This window comes from Polyodon spathula, chromosome 16 (genome assembly GCF_017654505.1).
Source record: "Polyodon spathula isolate WHYD16114869_AA chromosome 16, ASM1765450v1, whole genome shotgun sequence".
In the NCBI taxonomy this organism is placed as follows: domain Eukaryota; kingdom Metazoa; phylum Chordata; class Actinopteri; order Acipenseriformes; family Polyodontidae; genus Polyodon; species Polyodon spathula.
In genome coordinates, this window is record NC_054549.1 from 9,255,891 (window position 1) to 9,277,494 (window position 21,604).

General features: G+C 51.5%; 1 long non-coding RNA gene across 3 annotated transcripts in view; it reads left to right on the plus strand.

The window, feature by feature from the left end:
* The first annotated feature begins 4,383 nt into the window (after positions 1–4,383).
* Positions 4,384–21,604, plus strand: part of LOC121328390 — a 33,002-nt gene continuing 15,781 nt past the window's right edge. For 2 of the 3 annotated variants that reach the window (XR_005951678.1, XR_005951677.1), the window contains exons 1-2: positions 4,384–4,472; positions 14,381–14,499. This is a non-coding gene — a long non-coding RNA (uncharacterized LOC121328390). Of the gene's footprint in view, positions 4,473–5,280; positions 5,302–14,380; positions 14,500–21,604 lie in introns of those variants that run through there. The other variant, XR_005951679.1, reaches the window with a different exon arrangement.

Below are 21,604 nucleotides of genomic sequence, written 5' to 3' on the forward strand. Positions count from 1 at the left end.
CACACACACACACACACACACACACTGACACACACACACACACACACACACAAAACACACACACACACACACACACACACACACACAACACACGTGTGTCCACACACACACACACTGTACGACACACACACAGCCCAGGGGTGTACAGGTAGTGTGACACATCCTGTGGTGTGTGTCTACACTGGTGTGTGTGACGTGCAGACAAATCCACCACACACACATGTGTCCGACACGGGACCCGTGTGACTGGTGGGGTGTGGAGCTGCACACACACAGGCTGTGCCCAGTCCCACACACACACACACACACTGACACACACACACAGGCTGTGCCCAGTCCCACACACACACACTGCACACACACACACACAGGCTGTGCCCAGTCCCACACACACACTGCACACTGACACACACACAGGCTGTGCCCAGTCCCACACACACACTGCACACTGACACACACACACACAGGCTGTGCCCAGTCCCACACACACACACTGCACACTGACACACACACACACACACAGGCTCACTGCACACTGACACACACACACACACACACACACACACAGGCTGTGCCCACACACACACACACACTGACACACACACAGGCACATGCCCAGTCACACACACACACACACACACACTGCACACACACACACACACACACACTGTGCACACACACACACACACCGGGTGGTGTGTGGTGCCACACCACACCACCACACACACACCCACACTGGGACACACCACACACCCCCGAACTCACCACAAACTGTGTGTGTGTGTCCCACCACACACACAGTGTGTGGCTGTGTGTGTGGTCACACAACGGGTGCACACACCACACACACACACACTGGTGCACCAGTGTGTGGACACAAACACACACCACACGTGTCGACATCCACACACACAAAGTGTGACACACACACCAGTGTGTGTGACACACCACACACACAGGCTGTGCCCCAGTGGGACACACCACTGCACACACACACACACACACACAGGCTGTGCCCAGTCCCACACACACACACTGCACACTGACACACACACAGGCTGTGCCCAGTCCCACACACACACACACACACACACACACACACACACACAGGCTGTGCCCAGTCCCACACACACACACTGCACACTGACACACACACAGGCTGTGCCCAGTCCCACACACACACTGCACACTGACACACACACAAACACACACCACTGTGCCCGACAGTCCCACACAACACACTGCACACTGTCACACACGGGCACACAGGCTGTGGACGTGTGGTGTGGTGTCCACCACACACACACACTGTGCACACTGACACACACACACACACACACTCCAGTTGACACACACACACCACACACACCAGGCTGTGCCCTGTCCCGACAACGGGTAGGGTGTGACTGCCACACCAAACTGACACACACACACACAGGCTGTGCCCAGTCCCACACACACACACTGCACACTGACACACACACACACACACTGTGCCCAGTCCCACACACACACACACTGCACACAGGGTGTGGTGTGTGACAGACGACCAACACACTGTGACTGACATGCACAACCAGTGTGTGTGGTGACACACAGGGACAGGGGTGGCACCCAGTCCCACACACACACACACTGCACACACAGGCTGTGCACAGTCCCACACCACACACTGCACACTGACACACACACACACTGTGCCCAGTCCCACACACACACACACACACACACACACACACACACACTGCACACTGACACAACACACACACACTGCACACACACACACACATTGCTGTGTGTGTGTGTCCGACACGGGAACACAGTGGGTGTGTGGTGTGTGACACACTTGTGTGGGTGTCCTGACACGGGTCACACACACAACACCCACACACACACACACTGTGGTGTGCCCAGGGTGTCCCACACACACACAACTGCACAGTGTGTGTGACGTGGTGGACAGGCTGTGTCCCCCTGTCCCACACAGGACTGCACACACAACACACACAGTGTGTGCACACACAACACAAGGCTGGCCCCAGTCCCACACACACAACAAGACACACACACGCAGGTTTGTGTCACACACACACATGGCGCAGGGTGACCACACCACACCACACACACTACACTGAAACAACCACACAACTGTGTCACTGCACACACACACACCGACACGGGCTGTGCCCGGTAGGAGGCACACACCGTACAGTGACGTGTGACACAAGACGGGTGGCTGTTGTGTGTGATCACACGGGGCAGGGACACATCCCAGTGTGTGTTGACTGTGTGTGTCGCACACTGACACCCCACAGTGTGACCAGTCCACACACAGGCTGTGCCCAGTCACCCACACACACACACTGCACACACACACACACAGGCTGTGCCCAGTCCCACACACACACACTGCACACACACAGGCTGCACACACACACAGGCTGTGCCCAGTCCCACACACACACACTGCACACTGCACACACACACTGACACACACACAGGCTGTGCCCAGTCCCACACACACACACTGCACACTGACACACACACAGGCTGTGCCCAGTCCCACACACACACTGCACACTGACACACACACACAGGCTGTGCCCAGTCCCACACACACACTGCACACACACACACACAGGCTGTGCCCAGTCACACACACACACACACACATACAGACACGGGGGCCAGTGTGAGTGTGAGACTGTCACATGTGTCTGACACGGGAAGTAACACAAACGTGTGTGATCCGAGCCCTTGGTGGTGGTCCACACTGTGTGTGTGACAACTGCAGTGCGGTGCACACAACTGTGGTGTGTACCAAGTCCCGGGACACACACACCAACCAACCTCCACACAGGACTGACACCCTGTAGGACACACAAACAACACTGTGCCATGTGTGACACATGCACTTGTCACCATACAGGTGGCTGTGCCCAGTCCCCACACACACGGGTCAGTGGTGTGTGTTCACAAACACACGTGCACACACCACCCACAACACATGGGGTAGGTTGTGTGACAGTCCCACACACACACACACACTGCACACACTGACACACACACACTTACACGGGGTAGGAGGTGACATGCCACACTGTTAAGCCACTGTGTCCACAACACAGACACCACAATGAGCCACAGAGCGGTCACACACACACACACACACACACACACACACACAGGCTGTGCCCAGTCCCCCACACACACACATGACACACCACAAACACACACACACGACACGGGTCAGGAAGGCTGGGTGTCCAGTTGTTTGACGGTCATAACTGGTCGAGGCCGTGGTGTGACACTAGGTGAGCTTCCGAACTGTATGCGCCGCGACACCACACACACACCACACCCAGTTGGTGTAATGCCACAGTTGGTGTGGGGAAGCACACTGGACACAACACAGTGCACCTGGCCCAGTCCCACACACACACTGCACACACACACACACACACTGTGCCCAGTCCCACACACACACACTGCACACTGACACACACACAGGCTGTGCCCAGTCCCCCACACACACACACACACACACACACAGGGCTGTGCCGACACGGTCAGGGCACTGTGCACACACACACACATCACAATGCACACACACACAGGTGTGGTGTGCAAGTGGGACACACACGCCACACACAGACTGGGTGTGTGTTGGTGACCAGTGAGGGCGCCATGGTGTGACCACGGGACACTGGAGTGAACAAGGGTGAGTGGGGGCTGTGTCGTTGTGGACCGACACACAACGTGTGTTGTTGTGTGACACGACACGCACAGGTGTGCCCAGTCCCAGTCCCACACACACACACTGACACACACACACACACACACACACAGGCTGTGCCCAGTCCCACACACACACACACACACTGACACACACACAGGCTGTGCCCAGTCCCACACACACACACTGCACACTGACACTGCACACACACACACACACACTGCACACACACACACACAGGCTGTGCCCAGTCCCACACACACACTGCACACTGACACACACACAGGCTGTGCCCAGTCCCACACACACACACACACACACACACACACACACACACACACACACACACACACACACACACTGACTGACTGACTGACTGACTGACTGACTGACTGACTGACTGACTGACGCTTCACTCTGAGCCAGGCAAGCCGAGTGCTCGCTTCCTATTGGCCCACAGCCTTGTCAAGCTCTCCCTTAAATACGAACTCGCAACCAACGAGGAGCTGAGTGACAAGGAGGGGCGGGACGACGGGCTGCGATTCCAAAGAGCGACTGGATACCGCGCCGTCAGTCACCGTCCTCACGACCAATGGGATGATCCCCCGCCCGTCGCCCCGCCCCCCCGTGACGCGGTGCCGCGCCGTGCACGCGCGAGGCGGCCCCGCTCGCGAGGAGGAGGAGGAGGAGGATGTGGCGCGCGGAGGGGAAATGGCTGCCGAAAACAAGCCGGAAGGTAAGCGCGAGAGAACGGGCTGGATTCCGCAGTTCTGCAGCGCGAGCTTTCATTGCTTTATCATCCCAAAAGAGGAGAGAGTCCGGGGGGGGGAGAGGAGCCGCCCCCCAGCCCGGGACACCCCGGGACACCCCGGGACACCCCGGGACAGCGAGGCGAGAGACAGAGAGAGAGAGACAGGGGGGGGCTGTGTTACGAGTGTAGCACGTGAGAGCCCCCTGTGTCTTCTACACGGGACAAGAGGCGAGAGGAGAGAGGAGAGAGGGAGAGGAGAGAGGGGGAGGGGGAGACTGTGAGGTGATGGGAGACGGAGGGAGGCTAGGTTAATGAGGGTCCGAGGAGACGAGCGAAGGAGACGAGGATGACGAGAGAGGAGAGAGGTATCCGAGTCTGGCATGCAATGCATTTATCTGTCCGTGTGCAAAACAACCAGAGCGCATCACACGAGCAGCTCCTCCTGATCCGAGAAAGAGAAGCAGCGCCGATTCATAATCCAAACCGAGAGGAACTGCGCGCAATTCATAATCCAAACCGAGAGGAACTGCGCGCAATTCATAATCCAAACCGAGAGGAACTGCGCGCAATTCATAATCCAAACCGAGAGGAACTGCGCGCAATTCATAATCCAAACCGAGAGGAACTGCGCGCAATTCATAATCCAAACCGAGAGGAACTGCGCGCAATTCATAATCCAAACCGAGAGGAACTGCGCGCAATTCATAATCCAAACCGAGAGGAACTGCGCGCAATTCATAATCCAAACTAAACCAACCCCCTCGCAGCACCGGCATGAGAAGCGGCTCTGTGCCGGGACCCGGGAGCCCTGCGTGTGCGTGTTTATATAGATATATAATCAGTGTGTGTCATAGCTCTGAGTGTATGTAGATGTATAATCTGAGTGTTAATATCTCTGTGTTTCTATATAGTGTGTGTGTGTGTAATATCTCTGTGTTTCTATATAGTGTGTGTGTGTGTGTAATATCTCTGTGTTTCTATATAGTGTGTGTGTGTGTAATATCTCTGTGTTTCTATATAGTGTGTGTGTGTGTGTAATATCTCTGTGTTTCTATATAGTGTGTGTGTGTAATATCTCTGTGTTTCTATATAGTGTGTGTAATATCTCTGTGTTTCTATATAGTGTGTGTGTGTGTGTAATATCTCTGTGTTTCTATATAGTGTGTGTGTGTGTAATATCTCTGTGTTTCTATATAGTGTGTGTGTGTGTAATATCTCTGTGTTTCATATATTCTGTATGTTTCCGTGTGTGTTTTAATTGAGTGAGGTGATGGTGAGCGGCATGCTAAGAGGTCTGTATTATTAGCGCTCTTATGAAAACGTGATTGATTTTCTCCTGGCGCAGTGTTGCGGGTTTATTTTGGTTTTTTACTTTATAAAATGCAGCCGCTGTCCCGAGGCGAAGACTTTATCTGTAATTTGTAAACAAAATCCAGTGCGCTGCGTGTGAGTAAGCGGGTGTTTAACGACACCAAAGCAGGACCCACGCGTGTTTGAGGAGTGTGTTTACGCGATGCGCCGCTGGGTGGCGAGTGGAGAAGCGAGGTGAAGAGCGAACTCGCTCCTGATCTGACCGAGAGGCGATAATATACACGATGGGAGGCGAGTCACAGGAATGCATTACAGTTTACACAAAATAGAACATTGCGTGCATTTACAATGATTGGGGGGGGGGGGGTGCAATTTAATTAGACTTTTATAATTAATTCCTAATTGCAAAAAAAACTAAATCTGCGTCATTTATTATGTTTTTGGAACGACAACAATGATTAATTGTTGTCTTGTGAAACGCAGGCCTGGTTATCTGCAGTTTATCAAGAGGGTGATTCCAGGAGCAGCTTGGGAGAGGCTTGCAGTTCGGGTTCAGCCCACAAGGGGGCGGTGCTGTGCTAAAATCAAGTGTCCTCTTCAAAGATCACCTGCTGGGAATTATTTATTTGTTTGGTTATTTTTTACTTGCAAGTAGGAATGCTCCGACTCTCACTGTCTGAAATCCGTGTGAAAGTAGCCCCGACTCTGCTGTTTTAAGATCGTGCATTAACTGGAGTTTCATGACTTGCAGGTTGAAACTCCTCTGTGGTGTGTTATGCTTTCAGGGGTTTTGGGGTTCGTCTGCGTCTGTTTGGAAATGCATCAACAAACTCTCAGACTCACTTGGAGGACGTGCAACTGTGATGCTCTGTTACATATTCCTTCATTCCAGGGCTGGGAATCGGACTCCTGTCTCACAGCAGTGTCACCCAGTCCAGGTCTGTTATATATATTCATTCATTCCAGGGCTGGGAATCGGACTCCTGTCGCACAGCAGTGTCACCCAGTCCAGGTCTGTTATATATATTCATTCATTCCAGGGCTGGGAATCGGACTCCTGCCTCACAGCAGTGTCACCCAGTCCAGGTCTGTTATATATATTCATTCATTCCAGGGCTGGGAATCGGACTCCTGTCTCACAGCAGTGTCACCCAGTCCAGGTCTGTTATATATATTCATTCATTCCAGGGCTGGGAATCGGACTCCTGCCTCACAGCAGTGTAACCCAGTCCAGGTCTGTTATATATATTCATCCATTCCAGGGCTGGGAATCGGACTCCTGCCTCACAGCAGTGTCACCCAGTCCAGGTCTGTTATATATATTCATTCATTCCAGGGCTGATAATCGGACTCCTGCCTCACAGCAGTGTCACCCAGTCCAGGTCTGTTATATATATTCATTCATTCCAGGGCTGGGAATCGGACTCCTGCCTCACAGCAGTGTCACCCAGTCCAGGTCTGTTATATATATTCATTCATTCCAGGGCTGGGAATCGGACTCCTGCCTCACAGCAGTGTCACCCAGTCCAGGTCTGTTATATATATTCATTCATTCCAGGGCTGGGAATCGGACTCCTGCCTCACAGCAGTGTCACCCAGTCCAGGTCTGTTATATATATTCATTCATTCCAGGGCTGGGAATCGGACTCCTGCCTCACAGCAGTGTCACCCAGTCCAGGTCTGTTATATATATTCATTCATTCCAGGGCTGGGAATCGGACTCCTGACTCACAGCAGTGTCACCCAGTCCAGGTCTGTTATATATATTCATTCATTCCAGGGCTGGGAATCGGACTCCTGTCTCACAGCAGTGTCACCCAGTCCAGGTCTGTTATATATATTCATTCATTCCAGGGCTGGGAATCGGACTCCTGCCTCACAGCAGTGTAACCCAGTCCAGGTCTGTTATATATATTCATTCATTCCAGGGCTGGGAATCGGACTCCTGCCTCACAGCAGTGTCACCCAGTCCAGGTCTGTTATATATATTCATTCATTCCAGGGCTGGGAATCGGACTCCTGCCTCACAGCAGTGTCACCCAGTCCAGGTCTGTTATATATATTCATTCATTCCAGGGCTGGGAATCGGACTCCTGTCTCACAGCAGTGTCACCCAGTCCAGGTCTGTTATATATATTCATTCATTCCAGGGCTGGGAATCGGACTCCTGCCGCACAGCAGTGTCACCCAGTCCAGGTCCGTTATATATATTCATTCATTCCAGGGCTGATAATCGGACTCCTGCCGCACAGCAGTGTCACCCAGTCCAGGTCTGTTATATATATTCATTCATTCCAGGGCTGGGAATCGGACTCCTGTCTCACAGCAGTGTCACCCAGTCCAGGTCTGTTATATATATTCATTCATTCCAGGGCTGGGAATCGGACTCCTGTCTCACAGCAGTGTAACCCAGTCCAGGTGGAATCGGACAGCCTCCGTTCTCACCCTGCTAGAGTTGTGAGCGAGTGTCACACCAGTTTCCAGGTCTTGTTATATATCTGTACGAGTATTCATTTCATTCCAGGGCGGTGGAATCGCGTGGAGGAACTTCCTGTCCTCACAGCAGGTCAACACAAGTTCCAGGTCTGTTATCTTTATGATTCATTCATTCCAGGGGGGCTGGGGGGAATCGGGGATCCTCCTGTCTACAGCCAGTGTCACCCAGTTCCAGGGTCTGTATATATATTCATTCATTCCAGGGCTGGGAAATTTCGGACTCCTGTCTCACAGCAGTGTCACCCAGTCCAGGTCTGTTATATATAATTCATTGGGAATCGGACATAAGCACTTCCAGGGTCTGGGGGCCAATCGCATTCCGGGGTATGGGAATTCCGGACTCCTGCCCGCACACAACGCACCACCCCTCACCCAGTCCAGTGGTCCTGTATCTATATTCATTCAGGGCCAGGGACTGTGGCACAGGTGTCACCTCCAGTGGACTCCTGGTCCGCACAGCAGTGTCACCCAGTCCAGGTCTGTTATATATATTCATTCATTCCAGGGCTGGGAATCGGACTCCTGTCTCACAGCAGTGTCACCCAGTCCAGGTCTGTTATATATATTCATTCATTCCAGGGCTGGGAATCGGACTCCTGACTCACAGCAGTGGGAATCGGACTCCTGCCTCACAGCAGTGTCACCCAGTCCAGGTCTGTTATATATATTCATTCATTCCAGGGCTGGGAATCGGACTCCTGCCTCACAGCAGTGTCACCCAGTCCAGGTCTGTTATATATATTCATTCATTCCAGGGCTGGGAATCGGACTCCTGTCTCACAGCAGTGTAACCCAGTCCAGGTCTGTTATATATATTCATTCATTCCAGGGCTGGGAATCGAACTCCTGTCTCACAGCAGTGTCACCCAGTCCAGGTCTGTTATATATATTCATTCATTCCAGGGCTGGGAATCGGACTCCTGTCTCACAGCAGTGTCACCCAGTCCAGGTTTAACTACCAGCTTCATTAGCCTCAGTGTGTAGGTAGGTACCCAGCTCAGGTGGGTCTTATTAATAATAAATTCATAGTGAAACCAGGACCGGATCAAACTGCTCTGCAACGGGAGTCTTATTCCCGTCGCTGGATTGATCCGCTTGTGCACAGACCTCCTGAGAGGAAAACAGCTTCATCACAGAGACTTCCACGAACGAGGCAGACAGATACAGACAAGTTTACAGCGGTCCTTTAGAAACTCTGTCTGGCTGCTCATCGCTAAAGCGCGAGCTTCCAGGACAGTGAATCAGGGTAAGGTTCTTGCACAGTGTGAAGTGTCGCACCTGTACTGTGCACTTCAGACTCTGTGACCTAACCTTGAATTACCATCTCTGACAACAACAGGGCAGCCCTGTAAACACGGGGAACCTCTCGACACTGTTTACCAGGCTGCCTGTCCAGAGACAAGGGGCTATAGTGATGTGAGGGAGCAGGCACTTTGCAGCAAGCCTGGACAATCTGCTCACCTGGGAGCAGGGAGCTCTCTGAGAGAGACAGTCCCATCTGCTCACCTGGGAGCAGGGAGCTCTCGGACAGACAATTCCTTGGGTATCAGGTTTAAAACTCATTGCTGGCCAGGTTTTAGAAGTTAGCTGCGGGTGTTTTAGATGTTTTTATTAGTGTTGATTGAAGGTGTGTTTTTTGGGGGTGATTGCAGAGGATGGTGCATTAAGAATCTGTCACTAGAATAACATTTCAATGATGGTGCAGCTGTGCTTTCTAATGCCAGTGATTACACGCAAACAGCTGCATGCAACACCGCACCAAAGTCTCAGGAATGTTTATCACAGTTGTTGTTTGTGATCCTAGTTGGTGTGTTTTTTTAAAAGCAGCTACGAGGATAATTGTTGCCTTCGTTCAGATGCGCTCCTAGGGAAAGACGTCAAAACAAACCTGCAAGTTTGGCTTCAGAGATCTGAGAGATTAAAAAATAATAAGATGACTAGGGAAGGAGATTGCGCTTCGCTACGTCATTAGAGTTCAGGGTGAAACGCTGCCTCACTGAGGAGCTGTCCTCGGCTTTACCAGGAGCTGGAAACAAATCCTGTGACTGCTGGAGGAAAGTAAAGCTTGTGCTGTTTCTGCCTGCCTGCCTGCCTCCCTTCCTGTATGCCTGCCTGCCTGCCTGCACAGAACCAGCCCTCCCCTCCACTGGAGTTCAAGCAGGATTCAATAGCTGTGCTTGGTTACGAGGGTCTCGCGCAGATAGAGCTGCCACGTTTGTTTGCTGGCCAGCTTGCCGGGTGCCGGAGTGCGTGTGGCGGGCTGTGTCCTGAGATGTCGGGGCAGCAGGAGAGGGAGTTGTTTGTAAACTCTGGTGCGGCCTCTCTAGCTCTGAGACATCCAGCCAGCTCCTCTGCAGCCGCGGTTCTTATTGAAATCAGCTGGGCAGCCCTAGGCTGCTGGTTCTTGAGGCTCCAGAGTTTCAGCTCACGCTCCACGGAGCAGCTCATCGCCCCAAAGCGCCGCTTCTTCTAAAACACGGAGCTTGATCTGAAGGGTTGCTAGACCCCTCTGTGCAGCCCGTTGCGTTGCGTGTCAGAGGGGAGCTGAGGGGGAATGCTGCCTGCGAAGGTATTGATTTAGAATTTGGTTTTATGACCCGTGTCAGCCTCATGGGTAGACCGGGTGCAAATGGCATGACCAAGACAGAAATCCCTTTTGTACAGTATGTGTGTTCTCACGAAGAGATCTGGTCACGAGTGAGAAATAGAAGAGACTGGAGTAGAGCATGGTGTATGAGAAGAAAACGGGGTGTGTGTCTGTCTCAGTGTGTGTGTGCGCCTGTCACAGTGTCTGTTTGTCTTTCTCAGTGTGTGTGTCTGTCTCAGTGTCTGTGTGTCTGTCTCAGTGTGTGTGTGTGTGTGTGAGTCCTATATATGTGATATGCAGTGGAGTGATCTTCAGAGTGACTGTGTATCAGTGCTGTGTAACAGTGAGGTGCTCCAGTGATATGTAGCGGAGTGATCTTCAGAGTGACTGTGTATCAGTGCTGTGTCACAGTGAGGTGCTCCAGTGATATGCAGTGGAGTGATCTTCAGAGTGACTGTGTATCAGTGCTGTGTCACAGTGAGGTGCTCCAGTGATATGCAGTGGAGTGATCTTCAGAGTGACTGTATCAGTGCTGTGTCATAGTGAGGTGCTCCAGTGATATGCAGTGGAGTGATCTTCAGAGTGACTGTGTATCAGTGCTGTGTCATAGTGAGGTGCTCCAGTGATATGTAGCGGAGTGATCTTCAGAGTGACTGTGTATCAGTGCTGTGTCACAGTGAGGTGCTCCAGTGATATGCAGTGGAGTGATCTTCAGAGTGACTGTGTATCAGTGCTGTGTCACAGTGAGGTGCTCCAGTGATATGCAGTGGAGTGATCTTCAGAGTGACTGTGTATCAGTGCTGTGTCACAGTGAGGTGCTCCAGTGATATGTAGCGGAGTGATCTTCAGAGTGACTGTGTATCAGTGCTGTGTAACAGTGAGGTGCTCCAGTGATATGTAGCGGAGTGATCTTCAGAGTGACTGTGTATCAGTGTTGTGTCACAGTGAGGTGCTCCAGTGATATGCAGTGGAGTGATCTTCAGAGTGACTGTGTATCAGTGCTGTGTCACAGTGAGGTGCTCCAGTGATATGTAGCGGAGTGATCTTCAGAGTGACTGTGTATCAGTGCTGTGTCACAGTGAGGTGCTCCAGTGATATGTAGTGGAGTGATCTTCAGAGTGACTGTGTATCAGTGCTGTGTCACAGTGAGGTGCTCCAGTGATATGTAGCGGAGTGATCTTCAGAGTGACTGTGTATCAGTGCTGTGTCACAGTGAGGTGCTCCAGTGATATGCAGTGGAGTGATCTTCAGAGTGACTGTGTATCAGTGCTGTGTCACAGTGAGGTGCTCCAGTGATATGTAGCAGTCTTCATCAATACCCCAGGCCCTTTCCTTCAAACAGATCAAGCCTGTTCTTGGAGCATTCTGCCTCCTGCTGGCGTTCTTAAGCTTCACGGCTGATGGTTCAGCGTTTTACGTTGCTGGAGATGGCAGCAACACAACAGACAACAATGCGCCAGCGTTACAGACAAGGAGGCTTGTGTACTTACTCTGTGATGAACACATATTCCCACGCGAGAGAGGATTTCCAAACCCAGGCCTGCACGCAGATTAGACATCTCACTTGCGTTGCCTGGTGTGAGATTGTCATTGATTTAAAAAAAAAAAAAAAAACTTTTTAAACATTTGTGGGACCCTGGCGTATCCTGGTTACTGGAATCACCAGCGGGGTTGTAAATTCATTTCCACTTTTCAAAGGGCTGTTTAATCTCAGACGAGGGTGTTTGCAAACACTGAAGAGTGCAGTCCTCGGCTCTTTTTAATTGAGTTTTATGAATAGCGGGGCCCGTGTGCGAGTTTCCCGTGTGCTTGCTGTGCCGGCAAGCTTTTAATAGCACCCTGTGATGCTGCTGTGCTAAGTGTACACTGTAGCAGACAGGCAAATACTGTGGCTTGACCGCTTCCCCTGTGCCAGCCCCTTTCATTAGCAGCATGAAACCAGCAGGAACATCCAGACACAAGCACGAGACCGACCAGACTCGTCTGGTACAGCACTTAAGCAGGCTTTAATTATAGTCATTTCTTCAAGTCGTTAATCTGTCATTTGGGAGAAAACAAAGTGTGCTGCGAATAGACACGGAGGGCTTTAGAATGTATTTTTCTTCATCTTTTTGTTATTCTCTCTCTGCTCTTAAGCTGTGAATTTCTCTGCCTGGCGTGTCTGCTCTGTTTGTTGCTGGAGATAATAAGAGTTTCCAATTCCTGAGCAGGTGCTCTATGTAAATGCTAATTGGGCAAAGCACATGATTACAGATATCTTGCCTGGCTTTGTGTAGGAAGCAGAGCTCTCTCTCTAGCTTCATTGCAGCCGCTCGAACGCTCGCAGCATGCAAAACTCCAAACGCAGACTCGGCTCCCAGCCCAGGCGGTTGGTCTCTTCGTTAGCATTTTGCCAGAGGCTTGTTTTCTGTATTCTTCTGGTTTCATTCCCTGGTTCAGTACCTTTTTAATCCTGCCTTCAAGCTGACTCGCCCAGCCCATGCAGCTGGGGTGAGCTGCCTGGACTCTTTGTTTCCGCCTGTAAGCGAGTCAAGCCGACACGCAGGGCTCTCCAGTGGCCAATCAGAGGAGACGTTTAGTGCAAATAAGAAAAACACAAAAAGTTCACAGCCTCGTTTAGCGGTGACTCTGAGTCCTGGCCAGGTGTTGGCTTGTAAACAACGCGTTCTCTTGGTCACGGTGATGCACAGCCTTCGATTGAAGGGCTGTGCTTTCCACACGCCACGGGGTGAGGGGGGGCCCGCTTCAGGGAGCAGGGTGAGGCGCTTCGCTCCAGGGTGAGGGGGGGCCCGCTTCAGGGAGCAGGGCGAGACGCTTCTCTCCAGGGTGAGGGGGGTCCGCTTCAGGGAGCAGGGTGAGACGCTTCGCTCCAGGGTGAGGGGGGGCCCGCTTCAGGGAGTAGGGTGAGACGCTTCGCTCCAGGGTGAGGGGGGGCCCATTTCAGGGAGCAGGGTGAGGCGCTTCGCTCCAGGGTGAGGGGGGGCCCATTTCAGGGAGCAGGGTGAGGCGCTTCGCTCCAGGGTGAGGGGGCCTGCTTCAGTTGATTCCGCCCCCAGCGGGTGCCTGGTGGAATGGAGCCTGGATTGCCTCCTGTGTCTGTGCAGTACAGTGCGCAGGGAAAGAGAACAGCCCACCGCTGTGCATTCAAATCGCTTCACTCAAGAACCACCTGATCGTCTCAAACTCTCTCTTTCTACTGAAGTGTGCTGTGAGGCTCTGTGACGCGCGATTCTCAGAGAGCTGGCGCTTTGTGACGCGCGATTCGTGTGTGTGTGTGTGTGTGTGTGTGTGTCTGTCTGGGGGGGTCATTAAACGAATGAAAGCACACTGCTGTATTTAGATTTCTTTTTTTTTTTTCGATGATCACATTGCGGTGTATTGAGATTGGTTGTGCTGTTGAGTATGGCAGAGTATTTGTGTGGAAGCTGCTTTATAAATAAAGGGTTGTTTGGTTGGGTTTTGGAAGTGAAAGCGCTCTCTTGTTTGCTTTTCTCCTCAGATGATCATGGTAACAGCAATGGCAGTCATGTGAAAATATTTCTACCCAAGAAGCTGCTGGAATGCCTCCCAAAATGTTCCTCTCTTCCCAAGGAAAGGCACCGCTGGAACACTAATGAGGTAAAAACCTTTTATTCATAGTGCTGGAAACACAGCCCAGTGTGTGTGCTGGAGAGGAGGGGAGGGGTACAGTAGCAGCATGCTGTTCATGAGGGTCTCATAGTGCTGGAAACACAGCCCAGTGTGTGTGCTGGAGAGGAGGGGAGGGGTACAGGAGCAGCATGCTGTTCATGAGGGTCTCATAGTGCTGGAAACACAGCCCAGTGTGTGTGCTGGAGAGGAGGGGAGGGGTACAGGAGCAGCATGCTGTTCATGAGGGTCTCATAGTGCTGGAAACACAGCCCAGTGTGTGTGCTGGAGAGGAGGGGAGGGGTACAGGAGCAGCACGGGTGGAGGACCGCTGGTTGGTTAAAAAGGAGGATTTCATTTTTTCACCCGTCACAGAGGGCCTTTGTGCTTCGGTCCTTTGCAGTGGGATCGATTTTATACACCCCTGTCTTGTCTCAAGGCACTAGCGGGTAATCAGTGGGGAAAAAAATATATAAACTGAGAAGTAGATATTTGTTTTTGGTAAATATCGATGAGTTCAAGCCACGAGGACTTGAAAAAAAGAATTTAAAAACAGCCTTTAGTCTTGTTCAGGATCGATCGAATACTTTATTGAAATTCTTTCTGGTTTATGCAGCGTATTGAGCCTGATATAAACTTTCATAGGAAGAGTCCACTTTGTGAAGCTGTGTGGTGTGTAGGAGGTGTTCTATATAAAAAATATCTATTTAATATATGAATCTAAGCTCTATAAAGTGTATAAATCGGGCAACTTACCCGGAGAGGAAAACAAGAGAGATGAAAGCAGAAAACACATGACAAACATTGAAACCATAACCTGAAGTCCAGAGACAGACCAGGGGCCCTCGGCAGATAACACACCGGGTATTCTGCCTTGGTGTTTTGTTACTCCTCAAACAATTTGATAAGCATGCTTTCGGCTCTAAAGTTCCCTAATGTCCCTCTTGCAGTTTGATGCATGTCTGAAATGTTGATGGTGTTTTCTGTGTTACTGGGCTGGCTTCATTTTGTCTGTGTGCTTCGTTCGAGTGGAAGTGTGCTGGGATGTGATGGTAACGCCTGAGCTCTGAGTAGGTCTTTTAGAAGCTCCGCAGCGACCAGGAGAGACACGGCCAGGGACCAGGGCCCAGCTTCACTGGGAGAGCAGTTCTGATGAAGACAGAGCGATTGAGGAAGGGGGTGCTCGAACGCAGGGGTACAGAAGACAGGAATGTGGAGGCACAGGGTTCAGACAGGCTTGTTTAGAGCTCTTTGCTAGGTGTGTTGAAGATCACAGCTACACTCTGGTAATTACGCAGTTCTGTATGGCTTGCTGTCTGTTGATAGTCATTCAACTTGACCCTTGTTGCAGTGAGCACATGCTTTGGGGTTCAAGCCACGCAAACAGCACTGGCTTACAGAAAGTGAGGCTGTTCACACAGGGCTGAGCGGGAGTCAGCCTGCGTTGCTCTGTCCAATGTTAGAGCCATGCATTATGCAGGCTAATGAAATGGCCAGCTAAAGGCTTTTGAAGGGTAATTGTGGTCCTCTGCTATCTGAAAGCTGTCTATCCCTGGTTGAAATAATGAAAAATTCACACAAATTGTCAGGGTTCGAAGAATGGATTTGTCAGTATATGCCTGGTAAACGTTCCTCCTCCTTGGTTTTGGGGTACAGTTTCAGAGGGATCTTGGGGGTTTGGGGGGTAGGGTTTGGCCGGGCTCCAGGTCGGTACCGGGCTCGAGTCTCCTCTGATTGCCCGCTGGAGAGCCCTGCATGTCGGCAGCAGAGAAGGAAAGGGGCTGTGGAGTGTGAAGATGTCAATAGCACTTTGCATCCTGTCATCTTCTGCTCGGTAAATGGTTCTTGTTGAGGATAATGGCTGAGATAGTCGAGCGAGACGAATAAGAAGGAGGGGGTGAGGCGTTTAAAGATACAGGCAGCACTGTCTCGCCATCATCTTCAAGTGAATCATAAACTGGCATATCTAGCTAATGCAGTGTTAGAATGCTGAGCTTGTAGAGAGAAAGAAAGCAGAGGAAGAGGGGGGAAGCCAGCGGGATAAACACAGACCCCTTGTGTAGGGTAGTGTGAAGTAGGTGGTTTTCTGATGGGCAGAAGTAGTTACTGTAGATCCATCTCTTTCTCTTTTAAAGTTCACTCGTCTAGAACAGAGCCATCTAGAGCCATCAGCTGCTCATTGAGCTCCACTGTCTGGCTCTCTAAGGGTTTTAATGGGTTTGAAAAGACAACAAGGGCAGCCTATAAACCAGGGCTGTCCAGTCACGGATCTGGAGAGGATCCCCTCCGAGCACACACTGAAGAGCACAGAGCCATCTGCCATCCACCCTGCCACCCACCCTGCCATCCACAGAGGCAGTTTTTCCCCTCAGTTTAACTCCAAGAACTCCCTGGTAATTGCTGTGGTCTGCAGGGTTAGGCCAGGCAGTAACAGTGCTACAGAGAGGCAGAGTGGCTCTGATCTGTAGAAGGAGGCACGCTCCCTGGCTTACTCGCTCACAGCCCCGCTGAGTTACGAGCCCTTTTGCCACTCGGGTGCCGTGCTTCCATGAAGAAATATGGCTTAGTTTTATAACCTGTAGCAATAAAACGTGAGGAGTGTTCCTGAGACCCAGAAGCCCATTCACTGTTACCTGACCCCAATTTCTCCAGTTCCAGGTCGCTGCTCCTTCTCCTGCTGCATTGTAAATTGAACCCTGCCTCCCTGCTTTCCCGTTTTCTTTCCTGTGTGTTCAGTGAAGCGCGGCAGGTCTTTTTTTTCTCTCCAAAGATCCGACGGAGGGGGGGCAGGGCGGGGGGGGGGGGGCAGTATAGCAGCTGCTGCGCTGGGCCCTGGCGAGGCGTTTGCCCAGTACTGACATGATGATGAGGATGGGTGTGTGAGTAAATGCCAGTTGAAGCTACAAGCGAGTGGGATCAGGGAGCGCGGGCAGCAGCACACGCATTATTGCATTATTTACACAGCTCGGGCAGCACATGCCATCTGTTCAGTAATCCAAGCCTGAAACTTGTTTCACATCACTCAATGGGAATTGATAATGCCGAACAGTGTAGGTGAACGAGTGCTCCACAACAGTGCAGTAAAGCTGAGAGGTTTTTTTTCACTGTGTTGGAACGTGCTTAAACGAGGCACCTGTATGGGCAGAATCTGTGTGAATGATAAGGAATGCATCACTGATGAATGCTTGCTTTGTGTGAATTCAATCTGAACTTCTTACAAACAGTCAAAGTGTTCGCGTGTGTGTGTCTGTGTCCTCCTCTCTTCTGTGGTCTGTAGCCTCCCTCATTTTGCACACGTCTTTTCAGCTGTAAATGTCACAGAGGGAGGAGTAGAGGACAGCAGATCTTTTTGGGTTTGGTTGGATGTCAGCCCATCTCCTCTCCTCTCTCTCCCTCCCTCCCAAGACAAGATCAGACGGCTTGTGTTGATTCGAGACAAGGCTCTCTCTGACCCGAGCGCTTCTCTCACGTAACAGTTCAGTGGTACCTGAGTATTCCTGTCTTCGTAATTGCTAGACCTATTAGGATTCAGCCTGAAAAGAGCTGGAGTAACCTTCAAAGCTTGTGAGCATGTCCTTGAAGGAAGGCTGAGAAGTGGGAGGGCTCCCTGGCTCAGCTTGGAGCTGCTGTGTCCTAGCTGTTGGGCCTACTGTTGAAAGTTAGTGTGAGCTGTCGATTCGCTATTGCGTTGCTTTGCACTGGAGTCGGATTTGAAAAACTCTAAGGTGTCGACTGCCACAAATCTTGTTAGCGGCAAAAGTTTTAAATGCGTGTGCGTTTTTTTTTTTTTTTTTTTTTTTTGTGATGCTTGGCAGGACCTGGTTCCATTTGAATTGATGGGACGTATTTATTTTTGGGGTTCCTCAGACCTCTGTTTCTTTGACGAACAGTAGCCTGTGTGCTGAGCTTTCACTTCTATTGTTTTTATTTTTTCTTCATCAGCTCGCTGCTCTGAGATGTATTCTGCTTTCAAGCACAGCCCTAGTTAGCGTCTCCTGAGGTTTGTTTGACCGCTGGTTTGTAATTCTGATTGCCGGAGTGAACGGCCGTGGGGGTCGTCCCAAAGCCCTTGGAGGTGAATGGGCTGTAACTGTCCTCCGCCTGCCTGTGCACAGGGTCACAACCCGCTGGGCCAGAGCTGGGCCTCTTGGCTTTGTGTCCTGTTCCGGTAACTCTCTCATTAGAGCTGCATTCATTCCTGTCCTTTCAGGGAACCGTTTTAAAATTCCACATTGCTGCTCCCCTCTTCGAAGTTTATACAGTGTAAGGAAATTCTCTGCCAAACTCTGCTCCTCCTGCTGTATGTTTCTCAAAAGTCATGTTTAAATAATCAGCAAGTGTTCTGAGCAACTCAGCATTTTCAAACTCTGAGAAGCTGCTCTTTCATATCGGGCAGAGCAACAGGCTGCAGCAGGGAGCTTGCCGGGGGAGTCGGGGCTGCAGCAGGGAGCTTGCCGGGGGAGTCGGGGCTGCGCAGGGAGCTTGCAGTCGGGGCTGTAGCAGGGAGCTTGCCGGGGGGGTCGGGGCTGCAGCAGGGAGCTTGCCGGGGGAGTCGGGGCTGCAGCAGGGAGCTTGCCGGGGGAGTCGGGGCTGCAGCAGGGAGCTTGCCGGGGGAGTCGGGGCTGAGCTTGCCGGGGGAGTCGGGGCTGCCGGGGGAGCTGCAGCAGGGAGCTTGCCGGGGGAGTCGGGGCTGCAGCAGGGAGCTTGCCGGGGGAGTCGGGGCTGCAGCAGGGAGCTTGCCGGGGGAGTCGGGGCTGCAGCAGGGAGCTTGCCGGGGGAGTCGGGGCTGCAGCAGGGAGCTTGCCGGGGGAGTCGGGGCTGAGCTTGCCGGGGGAGTCGGGGCTGCAGCAGGGAGCTTGCCGGGGGAGTCGGGGCTGAGCTTGCCGGGGGAGTCGGGGCTGCAGCAGGGAGCTTGCCGGGGGAGTCGGGGCTGAGCAGGGAGCTTGCCGGGGGAGGGGGCTGCAGCAGGGAGCTTGCCGGGGGAGTCAGGGCTGAGCTTGCTGGGGGAGTCGGGGCTGCAGCAGGGAGCTTGCTGGGGGAGTCGGGGCTGCCTCTCTCTCTTACACACGCAGATGCAGCTCTTCTTTAAAAATCTGTATATTCTATCGGCAGCTTCAGAGAACCGCTGTGCATTGGAGGCAGGCAGCCCTGATGGAAGCAGGAGAGTTTCAAAATAACCTTTCCATCCTGGTGTGCCTTGGATGGGATTGTTCGTTATTTTGTACAATGTTGTCAGGGGGTCCGTGAGCAATCTTCACCACTGATCTGTAACAGCTGAACACATGATATGAATGAGTCTGTGTGAAAGCTTAGCTGGTTTCTGTGTTTTACAGTTAACTCAAAGGTAAGTTCAGTAGGTAGAAATGTCAAGTTTTACCCCCCTGGTGCTGTAGGTGGTAAAGTAAATTCTCCCAGCCTTTACAATCCAGTGGCCGCAGTGCCAGGAGGAGGGATGTGTAGCGTGTTTTTATAAATGTAATGTGTGTGTGTGTGTCTGACGAGAATTGGTTTTTAATAAGCACAGCTCAACAGCACTGTTAATGATTGCAAATTGACTTCCCTTATCAAGGCTGTGCAGTACTCTGCTCTATAGACCAGGATTATCATGTTGCTTCGTGTCGCTTGCTTGTTGCTGCTGTCCCCGCCCCCCCTCCCCCTCCCCAGAGTTCCACGCTGGTATATTAAAATGCATCTCCTGGCACGGCGAGTGGAAGCAGTGGGACGGTGTTGAAAGAGAGGCTCACGCTGTACTCATCAGCCTGCTTGCTGTTGTACACTGTGAACACTAAAGCATCTGTGGATTTGCAGTGCAGGCATTTGCCTTCGTTCAGTGCTGAAAGCCGAGTAGGAGCACTTACTATAAAAGCATATTAAGTGATTGAGAGGGGAGCGCGTGTCTTAGAGGAGACGTCAGCACTAATAAAGAAGCCAGGAGAGAGGCCCGTGTTATGCAAATGATTCCACATTCCTTTTGTTTTCCGTAGCTTTGTCTGGCAGGGCACCAGAACTTCCAACACGTGCCCTGCGGAGTTTCACTGACGCTGAAGGGAAACCGAGTCCGAGAAGCTGCTATGATAACGTGCGTGTGTGTTTCTGTTTGGGGGTTCGCTCTCGCAGTGTGCCTGTTTGTACCGAGCTCTCTCACCACTTGGAAAAGGCATTAGAAGTGATCCAGTGGATGCTGTTAAACTTCACGAGGCAGTGCAGCCCACAAGCTCCTCCCGCTTCCACGAGCCTCTGGAACGTGGCGCTGCGCCTCTCCACAGAGCAAGGGCTGGGTTTGGAGAGTGGTCAGCCCACACTGTGAACACACTTCAGCCACACGCTCTCATTACTCTCCCACATGGATTACTTTTATTATTTAAACCAAATGGACTCTTAGGATCCCAGAGTCGAATGCTGACTAATTCCTGTGCAGTTTTAAAGTAAATAAATAAAATAGGCTAATCTGCAGCTTGGACGTCTCTAATGAAGAGAGATTCCTGATGGAGGTCCTTGTTGAGAGACAGTGTGTGTGCTGTGTATGAAATGCAGTGTGAAAGAAGACCTGCTGTATATACAGGCTTGCTCTAGGAGCTGTGTTGTAATAGGAGCTTATGTGCACGTGTGTTTTATTGTACTGTTTCTGCAAGAGGCAATGCACTAGCTCTTGCTACAGGGCTGTATCTCGTTAAAGACATTTTCTACTCCAGTTCGAGAGACAGCAAGCCTCAAATAACGACCTCCCGATAAGGCAGGGGTATTAGATTCCGTTAATGTGTGCGTGTGTGAGATTGCTGTAATGTTTATAGAGAACTTGGCTGATCAGAGTTAGAGTAATTCCCAGTTTCCAGAAGCATTCTGTTTTGAAGAGGACAGACAGCGTGGCTTTGTTTGTTTGTTTGTAATTGGAAGCAACATATTGAAAGGCTTTCTTGTAAACAGATGATGCTGTAAGAGACCTCTGCGTTGCGTTTATAAAAAGCAAAGGAAGGCGGGGGGGGGGGGGAAGCTCTCCCGATGCCTCAGTGTCGAGGGTACGAATTGCCTTCAGATTCCCTCCACCACTGGCTGGGACACACATAACCACTCCTGATACAGTTTAGCTGAAATTGCT